This window comes from Microcaecilia unicolor, chromosome 4 (assembly GCF_901765095.1).
Source record: "Microcaecilia unicolor chromosome 4, aMicUni1.1, whole genome shotgun sequence".
NCBI classification, from domain to species: Eukaryota; Metazoa; Chordata; class Amphibia; order Gymnophiona; family Siphonopidae; genus Microcaecilia; species Microcaecilia unicolor.
Genome location: NC_044034.1, coordinates 254,039,764 through 254,052,268, shown reverse-complemented (window position 1 = coordinate 254,052,268; position 12,505 = coordinate 254,039,764).

Below are 12,505 nucleotides of genomic sequence, written 5' to 3'. Positions count from 1 at the left end.
GAAACACAGTACTGTGTCGAATCTATAATACAGTTTGCTTCGTGAATATCATCTCAGTCTCTATGTCCTGAAGTCATTGGTCCACTTCCCACTTAACTGTCTGTATCTGCATATTGCAAGAAAATAATCAACTTAGCCCCAATGTATCTATAGCAGGGATTCTCAACCCAGTCCTCGGGCACATCTAGCCAGTCAGATTTTCAGGATACCCATAATAAATATGCATAAGATAAATGGAGGTAGGGCATGCAAATCAATCTTATGCATATTCATTGTGGGTATCCTGAAAACCTGACTGGCTAGGTGTTTCCCCGAGGACTGGGTTGAGAACCCCTGGTCTATAATGAACATGTTCTGACTAAATTGATGATGTAGAAAAACAAATTGGTGTGAGAAAACTACACAGAGAAAAACATGTTGGAAATGGATAACTCATTTCAGAGTCAAAGAATATCTGTTCTTCAGTACAACAACACGACCAGTATCAGCTCAGTATATAAAGACACTTATCCTTACAGTGGTGGCTGCTATTCAGATAAGTCTCTATCCAGTTATTTATTTATTTATGTATTTACTTATTTTTGTGGATATATTTACGCCTTTTTGTAGAAATTCACCCAAACCAGTGCACAGCAAGAGTAATACGGAAATAGGCAATAGACAATTACAACATGATTTGATGGTATATCCTTTGCCATTGGGCGTATACATGGGCGAAGTTTGGGCAATGCATGAGCAGGGTGTACAGGTATGCATATAAATTATAGAACACTATAATACCTTCTAGCACACAACTAGGTGCAGGAATTTACACAAGATAGAGGACTAGTTCAAGTGTTTGCACCTTAAATGTAAGCAGGTAGGCGCCCACTTTTTTTCTACAAACTGTCCTATCCTAAGCTGCTTGGCTGTATGAATAGTAGTTGAATATTGCTGTTGTCTGTACACCCCAGTGGCTATACATACATTCAGCACTGCTGCTATACATATAGCAGTTCTGAATATGCTTGAAAGTTTTAAATGCTACAGCTGGGGTTTATTAAAAAAATGTTGACCTGTAGATTTATGTAAAACTAGTGCTCTAGTAATTCATTCCTGCAGGGCTGACCCAAGGATATCTGATGCTCTAGGTAAACTTTCATCAGGCTGTCCCTGCCCTACCCACCCTTCCACAGTGAACTCCCACCCACCCCTGCCATTCTCCATTAATTTTTTGAAAATTAACATGAAAGAATCTCTATTCTGTCCTGATCTGAGGAAGGAGGTTTTGACCTCCAAACGTTAGTCAACAAGTGAACTTAGTCCAATAAAAAGATTAATCACCTTAAGTTCAAGTTTTATGGGTTATGGATTATTTAGTTTAATATACTACCCTTAGAAAATATAGCAAAGAAGAGAGCAAAGAAGGGGATTATGCCATTTACCCCAAGCATACCTGAATCACGGATGCTACAAATACAACTATAGTAAAAACTAACTAGAAAAAGCTTGCTCAAATATGTGTGTCTTAAGTCCAGATTTAAACTTGAAGAAAGAGACTTCAGTGCAGACTAGGTTCAAGGGCAATGGATTCCAAAGGATTGGAGCAAGGCATGTTGCCTCAAGATGAGTGAGATGAATTGGAAGGAGATTGAGATGACCATCATAGAAAGCACACAATATTCAGGGGTGAGAAAGATAATGAGGCCAGATAGGAAGGGATACCATTATGAAGCACTTTGTATGCTAAAGTTAATCCCACAAAGCAGATATGATAGGCTACAGGTAGCCAATTGTATTTCCGGAGAAGAGGAGAAACATGATCACGCCTGGAAGCCTTGGGGAAAAAAAGTGTAACAGCAGTATTTTGTATTCTTTGTAGTCTCCTCAGAATGTAATGAGGAAGACCTGCATAGACTAGTCCAATCTTGAGGTTATAAGTGCATACAGTAATGTTTTGTCTGCGTGCTCATCAAGAAATGGACAGACACATCAAAACAGTCATAGGTCCCAAAAACAGGTTTTCACCAGGTCAGCACCTGGGACTCAAATGTTAATGCACTGTCAATTATAACGCCTAAATATTTAAATTGGCGCACAAGAGCAATAGGAAGACCATTCAGTATTGGAGCCAGGGAAAGAGAGTTAGACCTGCCACTAAGTCCAGCTGCAACTGATTTTAAAGGATTAAGTATACGGCAATTCTCTAATAGCCAGTTTTATTTTTTTTAATTACCTTTAGAGTGGACTAACATGGTTACCACACTATTTTATCCTAAATTAAAAATAAAATTCTTTTTTCTACTTTTGTTGTCTGGCCATTTAATTTTTCTAATGGTTTGCTTTCTGCTTTTCTCTTTCTTCTGTTAACTCTCGTCAGGGCTTCCTGTCCCTTTGTCATTTTTCTCTCTCCTTCGCTCTTCACATCCTCCACTACATCCCTCTCAATGTTAATCTCCTCCTTTCAGCTTTCTTCCATTTATTTTTCTGCCTTGCAATCCAGATTTAATCCATTCTTGCTATCCGGTCTTCACTTTCTCTCTTTTTACTGCATCTTCCTACAGCTTTCCATCTTTTTCTCTCACCCTTCCTCTTCTTTCCCAATCTTTCACTAACTTTAACTTCTTCCTTCTTTAATCCATCATTTCTCCTTTCTCTGTCCCTCCCCTTCCATCCAGTATCTTCTTGCTCTCTTCCAATCCCCCCTCCTTCCATCCAACATTTCTCCTCTGTCTCTTCCATGAAGCATCTCTCTCCAATATCCCTTCCATCCAGAATTTCCCCTTTCTGTTCCCCTTCCATCTAGCATTTTCCTCCTGTACCCCCCCCCCTCCCGCTTTCATCCAGCATCTCTTTTCTTCTCTCCCTTACCCACCCTCAACATCTTTTGTTTGCCTAGGGACCAGCAGTAGCAAAACAATCTTCAGCCTCTATGTGCGTAACTGGAAGTCTACTGGAACCACCTCCTCCCAAACAAGAAGTCTGTGTCAATGAGGGTGCAATCAGAAGCTGCGTTCATATAGGCTGAGGCCCCATGACTGTTTTCTGTTGTTTTTCTGCTGAGATCAGCAGCAGTAGTGCGGGTGGCAGTGTGAGGGAGGTGGGGTTTATCATGGCTGGGGCTACCAGGCGCCTGTGTTGCTGCCATTAAAATTGTACCACCCTAGGCAACTATAAATATGCCATTCTATGTGGATAAGGGCCTTGATTCTGTGCTTTCCACGGGGCACCAATCATTAGGCAAGACAAGGCAGTTGCCTAGGGCAACATCTTCTGGGACGCTGCAAAAAACAGCTAAACACAAAGCAAAACAATAGATTCTGACAGCCACAGAAACTCAACCATCAATGTGTATTTTACCTGCAAGAAAGGAGGGAAATTGACTGGGTAGATGACTTTTGGAAATTGTCCTCACTATTTGTGTGTGTAATACACATAAGCGTGCACACATAACAAAGTTTAATATTTAAAAGATTAATATCTTTGAAGGGGGGTATATTAGAGGCCCAAAAGTTAATTGAGGAGGGCATAAACCTGAAGGTTCAGTTGGGCACCCAATACCCTTGTACTGCTGGACTACTCAGTATGGATAGTTCCAGTGTCTTAAAGAATTTGAAGTAGAATGGTTTAACCAGAGGTAGTCTGGTTAAACCTAGTTTCCCCCCAAACCTACCTCTCCTCTCCCCCCTTTCTCTATTTCTGTGGATGGCACTATCATTCTCCCTGTCTCATCAGCTCGTAACGTTGGGGTCATCTTTGACTCCTCTCTCTCCTTCTCTGCTCACATTCAGCAGATTGCCAAAACTTGTCGTTTCTTTCTCTATAACATCAGCAAAATCCGTCCCTTCATCTCTGAGCACTCTACCAGAACCCTTATCCACACTCTTATCACCTCTCATCTTGATTATTGTAACCTGCTTCTCACCGGCCTACCTCTTAGCCATCTATCTCCTCTTCAATCAGTCCAAAACTCTGCTGTGCGACTCATTTTCCGCCCAAGTCGCTATGCTCACATTAGCCCTCTCCTTAAGTCACTTCACTGGCTCCCTATCCGTTTACGCATTCAATTCAAACTTCTCTTATTCACCTATAAGTGCATTCACTCTGCCGCTCCCCAGTACCTCTCCACTCTTGTCTCTCCCTACGCCCCCCCCGGGGTACTCCGTGCTGTAGATAAATCTCTCTTATCTGTCCCCTTCTCCTCTACTGCTAATTCCAGACTCTGTTCCTTTTATCTTGCTGCACCTCACGCCTGGAATAGACTACCTGAGCCTGTACATCTAGCCCCGTCTTTGGCCGTTTTCAAGTCCAAACTTAAAGCCCCCCTCTTTACCACTGCTTTTGACTCCTAACCACTACTCATTTGCCCTGTCCTTTTATCCTCACCTCTTTATTCCCTTACCCTTATTGTTCTGTCTGTTTACCTGTCTTATCTAGATTGTAAGCTTTTTGAGCAGCAACTGTCTTTTTGTGTTTGGTGTACAGTGCTGCGCATGCCTTGTAGCGCTATAGAAATGATAAGTAGTAGTAGTCTTGTCATGAATATGATCAATTTCTTTGACTGGGACTAGGCAGTTGAATCAGCAGAGAGCACTAGTTGGAGTGCACTTGGATTTCATCATGGCCTTTGACACAGTTTGACAAACAAGACAGATGAACAGGAACCCTTGCAATCGCACAGATGTGCCAAACACAGCGAAGGTGACACAAAAAGGTGGAAGCTAGACAACGTCCAGCGTGTAAGTGGTTTATTAAAACATCCAATGACTCAACATGAACCATGTTTCGACCATAAAGGCCTGCCTCAGGAGTCTTCTGTTGGATGTTGCATAAGTCTCTAGCTTTCCAAATATAATCACGGATAATATCCCACCTTATATAAATGCAGAGCTAATCACCAAGCCCAAAAGTGTACTCTCTTGAACTAGTGACACAGTTCTGCACAAGGTCAAAGTGCCATTGGTATAGCCCCCCAAATGACTGACCTGGTTAGAAACTTGTTGAGTGGGAGGTGATAAAGGGTAGTGGTAAATGAGGTTCACTTTGAGGAAAAGGGGTATTATGTATAGCGTGACAGGTTCTGACCATTGGCCAAGTTCTGTTCAACATGTGGAGGAGTAGCCTAGTGGTTAGTTCAGCGGATTTTTGATCCTGGGAAACTGGGTTCAATTCCCACTGCAGCTCCTTGTGACTCTGGGCAAGTCACTTAACCCTCCATTGCCCCAGGTACAAATATGTATCTGTATATACTATGTAAACCATTTTGAATGTAGTTGCAAAAACCACAGAAAGGTGGTATATCAAGTCCCATTCCCATTCATAAGAGATATTGAGAACTAGCAGGAAAGGGTTGCAGAAGATGCCAAAATCTACAACAGGATAGACACCCTGGAAAGTGCAAAAAAACCATGAGGAGGTATCTAGTGAATGGTCTAGAGTCTGGTACCTTCCAAATAGTCCCCAGTTTGACTCCCACCAATGACTGATCTTGACTCTCAAGTGGCTGCCATCAATTGTGTATATTAACCCCATCAGTGGACATCAGAGTTGGCACTGAGGGAGGCAACTAGGGCAAATGCCTTGGACTCCAGCACCGCAATTCTGTAACAGGTGCTACCATTTACATGCCCATCACATGCATAAATTTATAGTGTACTAGCATATATGCCCGAATGTGTGCACATACATACATATCTGCCAATATTTCACCTAAGTACTATTCTGTAAATACGTGTGTATCTTGCATAGTGCAAATATGCAGGGGGTGTACACATGGATGGAGCATGGGAAGGATGCACACTTACACATGTACCTTATAAAATACTATCAAGTACATGTGTATTTTGGCATTTAGGGCCCGCAGTTGCACTGTTTCTGTAGCTGGCATAAGTGCTCGTGCCTGATTGTATAGGAGCATTTAAACCCAGTTAAGCTAATATTCTATAAAGGAAAGCAGGCTTCTACTTTCTTTTATAGAATAGGCTCCTACCAAGCACCCTGCTATAGAGTTACCCTTTAAGGCACAGGCATAGCCAAGCACGCGGCGTTCCTTGGTTGGCTGCCACCTGGGGCGGATCGCCACTACGCACCCCCCCTCCCGGGTGCAGCAGCCCCCCAGGTGCAGCGTCCCCCCCATGATGCATCACCTCCAAGCCCCCCTCCCCCAGGTGCATTCTTACTACCTGCTGGGAGCAGCCGCGCGGCTGTTGGCTCCGCTGGTTCCCTGCTTCCTCTGCCCAGGAACAGGAAGTAACAGCAGAGGGAGCAGGGTACCAGTGGATCTGACAGCTGCGCGGATGCTCCCTGCACCCCTCCTGCAGCGTGCATCAGGGGCAGACCGCCCCACCCTTGGTATGCCACTGACCTAAACTGTGGAGGAGTGGCCTAGTGGTTAGGGTGGTGGACTTTGGTCCTGGGGAACTGAGGAACTGAGTTCGATTCCCGGCACAGGCAGCTCCTTGTGACTCTGGGCAAGTCACTTAACTCTCCATTGCCCCATGTAAGCCGCATTGAGCCTGCCATGAGTGGGAAAGCGCGGGGTACAAATGTAAAAAAAAAAAAAACTGAGCAAACTGGGTAGGCACATGTACTGTAGTCTCCACAACCCCCCCCCCCCCCCCCCATGCCAGCTCAAAACATTATGGTAAGTACCTGTGCTGGTGGGGATCCCCAAGCCCCACCAGCTGCCGGGGTCCTCTGGCAGCACGAACAGCTCCCTCTCCTTCTTGCTCCAACTGGTGGCACTGTCCACATGCTGCCACTGCCCCACCCCCATATGCATTCCTGGTTTTCATGCATGCATGAAAACTGAGCATGTGTGGCAAGGAGAGGGCAGCATGTAGACCAAATTGCCATTGGCTGAAGCAAATAGGAAAAGGAGCTGTTCTTGCTGCCGGAGGACCCCAACAGTTGGTGGGGCTTGGGAATCTTCACCAGCCAATATCAAATGCACAAGAATTTTGGGTGAACCTGAGCCCAAAGTGGATGGGCCTGGGCCCACCTATGGCTATGCCGCTGCTTCAAGGGCTTACAGATATATCACCGCTGGCCTGGAACTGAAGAAAGCATTGCCCTCTTCAGGGAAGAATAAGGGGGAACATATTCCCTGTGGAGTGGGGCTCGTCTTTGTGTAATGACCATGGCCCAAGGCAGATAAAAATTAAAGTGGGGCTTGGGAACTATTTTGTGCTCGGAGGCCATACTGTGGCTATCTATATCCCACACACAGTTTTTTTTTTTTACAAAATAAAAAAGTCGTGGATGTAGGGATGAAGACCAATGGAGGGCCCGTTGGTGAGCAAATGTTCACAGATTCTGCTCTGACTCTTCCTGACTTCCTCCAGCTACTATGTCACCCAAAGACCCAGAAGCAGAGAGACTAGGTGAGAGAAAGGCACGTACGTTTGCTGGGTACGCTGGGATATTTAAAAACTGGATAATCTCCAAGGTCAATGACAGCAAAAAATTATAAGTTTGCTGAGGGGGGGCGGGGGGGACAAAACATGCTCATCTAGGCCTGTCCCTTGCTCTTCTTCCCCTTGCTTTCTCTCTCACCCCTCATGTAGAGAAGACCTGGGATCACAGTAGTAGGAAGAAAGAAGGGCCAGGTTAAATGGTGAGGATTCAGGAGTAGGCTGTGGGAGAGAGGCAGAGTAAAAGAGGATTTGGAAGGACAGAGAAAAATTGGAATTGAGGAGGGGTGGAGCACAAAAACTGAGATCAAGAAGAAAATGAATCCAGGATCAGGAAAGGGTGGGATTTGAGGAAAGAGGACTAAAGATCAAGTGAAGTCAGCAAGACCAGGACAAGGGGAAAGAAGACCTGAGCTTAAGGGAGTTTCTGCCTTGGAACCCAGTGAGGCCCTGGAAGCTATCATCAGCTTCTTCATACCACCCACTCCATGTCCTTTATAACTCTCAAATGAAAGCGTAAGCATTTTGATAAGCATTTAATGGGCAGTTTCATAATTGGGCACCGCATTTACATGCGTGTAAATGTACAGATTACCAGAACTTATACATGTAAGTGGCAGCAGTGGCTAAGCACTATCCAGCAGTGGCACAGCACTTAAATGCAAGGAGGCATTACATGGGAGGAGTGGGGGAGGTGCATGGGCATGACTTATGGAGTACTGTAAGTTACATGCATTACACTAGGTCTATAGCTGGTGTAACTGTTTTACATAAATGTTAGGAGCACTGAAGTAGAGGCTGACTAAAATTTGTGTTCAGTGTTGGCACTGAACGATATTCGTCCACTTTTCAGTTTAGACCAAAAATGCCGGTGTATTTTCGGTTGAAACCAAAACTTTGTGCTGTATCTCAGCACTCTGCTTCCTCCCTCCACCACCCCACTGACCAGAAGTAAGCTTCACTTCCTCCCTCCCACCAAACGGGATCAGGCTTGACTTCCTCCTTTCTTCTATCTCCCCCCCCCCCCCCGAACAGGAGCAGCTCTCACTCCCCCACCCTCCCCCTAAACTGGAGCAGCTCCCACTCCCTCCCCCTCTCTGGACACATCTGTAGGGCCTCCGGGCCTACCTTACAAGCTCTGATCATGCATGTGCGACGTGAGGGGAAAAGCAGCTGCAGGGCAGGCAATGCAGTGGAAAACAGCGCTGGAGGAAAGCTTCTTCTGGCAGGGATTGGGGACCCCTGCCAGCCAAGGTATGTGGAGTTGCGGTGGGGGAGCGGGGTGGTGGGGGCAAAATGTAACCCTCACCCCCCACTTTGGGCTCTGGTCCCGCCCAATTTTGTGGTCTGCCTACATGGCAGTCCAGGGGGGCAACAGCGGCGGCGGACCTGCTCTGGACCTGGCTCAGTCTCTCGGCGGCCCTGCTCTGCCCCTAGACATGACCTCTCTGCAATAAAAATAAAAATAATTTTTTTAACATGTGGTGTGCACATGCTAACTTGGAACTTACCGCAGGAGGACACATGAGCATGCCCTGTGTTAAGCCCCTTTAAGCTGTGGTTAGCATGTGCTAGTGCTTACCGCAGGTTGATAAAAAGACTCTTAAGGCAGTTGTAGTGTAAATTATAGAGTATCAGAGAGCACACAGCTAGCACTTTCGTACATAAGTGTTAATATTTTATAACTTACATGTGCTATTAGTGTCTGGCTTTAGGTGACCTGTTACACAATGAGGAGGATTGTCCACAAGGACTCTTAAGATCCTTTCTCTTGGTGGTAATTCCTTATATGCATACAGTAGGATCTGGCAAGGCTGGTGCAAGAGTATTGCAGCTTGGCAGCCCCTCTCACTTAACTTTTAGACCTCTAGCACCAGTCTCCCCTCCCCCCCACCACCAAAGATTTGATAATCTCAACAATCATGATCATCTCAACACCATCCCTCCCAGAAAAATATATAGAACTGCATATTAGGATGTCATACTTTTTAAATATTAGACTTCCAAAGGCCACTTGCAAGGGTAAATAAACTATTTGAAAACTGCCCATTCTTCCTGCAGGAAAAGAGTATGCACTGATGAGTCTTAAAGTCTGTGAGGCTCTCATTATCTATTTTTTTTTAGCTTTGGCTGCAGCTGCTCTTTGCTGCTCTCCAGAAGCTGCTGCCCTAGGCTACTACCTAGTCTTGCCTAAAGTTTGGGCTGTCTTGGGAGCTAAGCTCCAAATCTGTGGGAAACAGTCATATTTATGCTTTAGGCATACCTTCTTTGGCCTTTAATCACTCTCCGTGCTATGGTAAATGTTCCACTTTGCGATGGACTACCCTTAACATCTCTAAATTCTCCAGCAGGTAAAATGGAGAAAGGGAGGGAGGGAGAGCTGCAAGACTCAACCCAGCCATGGCCGGCATTAGGGGGTGGCGAACAGGGCAATTGCCCTTGGTCCCCATACCATAGGGAGTCCCAAGCATGCCTCAAGCTGAAAGAGGCATAGGCTGAGGAACAGCTTTCAGGACCCCTCCCCAGTTTCTGCCCTGGGCCCCTGAATGTCTAACCAGCCCTGGACCCAGCAGAATGGCAAGCAATAGCGCAGGTGCCCACACACTTGTCCTCTCCAAGCTGAGGGTCAGCTGCAGCTGCTTAGAATTTTTCACACAATTTGTGTCCTTGTGCAACTAACCAGCAGCATGATAAGAAAGCAGATTTGGAGTTCTCTACTGGGGAAGAAATGGACACATTAGAGCAAGCTGTATCAACTATTCCACCAGAAAGTGGCAGCCTGTTTATGGGATTCACAGGATTAGGGGTAGGGGTGCCTCTTTGAGTTTCAGCCTGCACAGTGGCCAGACCAGCATATTGAGTCACAGTGACAAGGAACAAGTTGAGCTGCTGGTCACATCTGGGGCAGGTTCACTCAGGATGGGACATGACCAGGTCAGATGATCTCATTCAGGGCAAGCATTAGGTGGGCAGAGGGGAGCAACTAAGGCACTTATGTTGCAGAGCACCCAAGCCTACATCTGAATAAGCTCCAGCCTGCACATGGGCTTTGTGGATCCCAGCATGACTAAAAGCAACCCTAATTTAATTGGAGTTTGATTTGCTGCCCAGTCACTGAAAAGTACCTGTTTGCCATCTCAGCGCTTTCTTTTAGTTTATTTTTTATTTGGAATTTCTAGACTGTTTGTACCCTAATAAGTTCTAAGCGGTTTACATTTTGAGTCTTGAATACAAAGATGGGACCGAGACAATACCTTGGGACTTACAGCAACCAGTTAAGAAGCACTCCTTGCATTATGGCACTTTGCAGGGAGCAATTCTACAGCATGTTTATTTCTTTTTGGGGGGCGGGGGGAAAGTTTTATACAAACAGCCTCTACCTCACAAATACATCACATATTGCAGACATTTTTCGTCTGCCTACTGCAAACAGAAAGGGGTTTTTCTTTTAAGTTCTGGGTTCTTTGGGAGGGGGTAGAGATTGGCTATGCTGGGGCTTACCAATTAAGAACATGAATTTTAATAGCGTGCCATCATCATGGGCCTTTGTAGCAGGCAGGGGGGCTGGCATAAGGGAACCCAAGTTTAAGGGTGCCAAAATGTTCCCTCACTGGCTTGGCCTTCAAAGTGGTGGGAGCTTCTTCCTTTGCTCCCATTGCTGTGTCGTTCTGCCATTGCTGCCATAGGCTCCACAGCACTTTAAAAGGCGAGAACAGGCACGTCTTGTTTCTCGAGAGAGACAGGAAATGCCGGTTCTCACCTTTTAAAAATGCCGTGGAGTCAGGGGGAAGTGGCTCACCAAAGATTGCCTGTGAGCTCTCCAAAGTTTTGCAGAGGAGGATGAGGAAAGGTGTCAACTGCACTTTCAATGCCACCTGCTGGATTTTATTCATTTCTTTCTTAAACGTATGTTGTTTGGGTTAATTCCACCAGACACGCTCACTCCAGGTCTTGAAGCGCATCGGGTGGCACCAGACACACTCAACCCATCAGACAGCCGATATACAAAAAAAAAAAAAACAACCACCCACACACAACTATTACAACACCAGACATACATGAGTACAACAAATACATACAATATTAAGTAAAACGAACCAGCATCTGGAATTAATCACACTTACAAAACCCAATCGTATACGACAAGAAATTACGATTTTGATCGTAACTTTCAGCAAAGAAGGTGGATTTTTTTTTTTCAATCAAAAACAACAGCTGGCAACGTGTTCCAAATTTGAGAGCCAGCAAACAATAACACACATCTGCGAACTAGCTCATGACTTATCAGCATGCAACCTTCAAAATCACCAGCTGAGTGTGGTGGGGGCCTAGAGAGACCTCTGTGCGGTTGTCACTGGTTCTGGTCACTGGCCAACTAGGTTACCTGGGGGAGGTGATGTTATGTATGGCAGCAGGGGGCGCTCTAGCATATGCTATGCTCAGGCTCTGTGCTAGACACTCTTGTCTCTTGCTTGTTTTTTTTTTACTTCTGGTTCTGCAGCTCCCATCCTAAGTGGGGTGCTGGTGGTATAAATGATAAAGGTTCATAAAATCTGCTGGCTCTACATAATACTCTGCCCTGGCTAATGCAAAATACCGTCACTTTTCTTAAAGCTCAGATGGCCACTTGTTCTGCATTGTCTGCAAATTGTGTGTGTCTTCACTGTCTTCACCCTCCGAGCATTCTTATGTCACCCTAAAACAGCACACTGCACTCTAATGGAAAAACGGCCATTGTCACTCTGAAACAGCAATGATTCAACACTGCACTATGATGGGAAAACTGTCACCATGAAAAGGCAATAAATCCATACTGCAAAACGATGGGAAAACTGTCACTCAGAAAGCAATCAATCACACTGCACAACGATCGAGGGTCAGTGGTAGAAAAGGGAGCCAGCCAGGAACAAGGAGCCAGCTTTAGTATGGCACTAGGGTGAAAGGCTGAGCTCAAAAAGAACTGAAATCATAGGGCTGTCAGGGAGGGAGGGAGGGAGAGAGAGAGGAGGGGGGGGGGGGGGGGATGCACACACACAGAGCCATGTCCCGGGGGTGGGGAGGAGGAGTGCTACCCACACAGCAGCCGCAGCCATTCAGATTTAGGATTATTATCT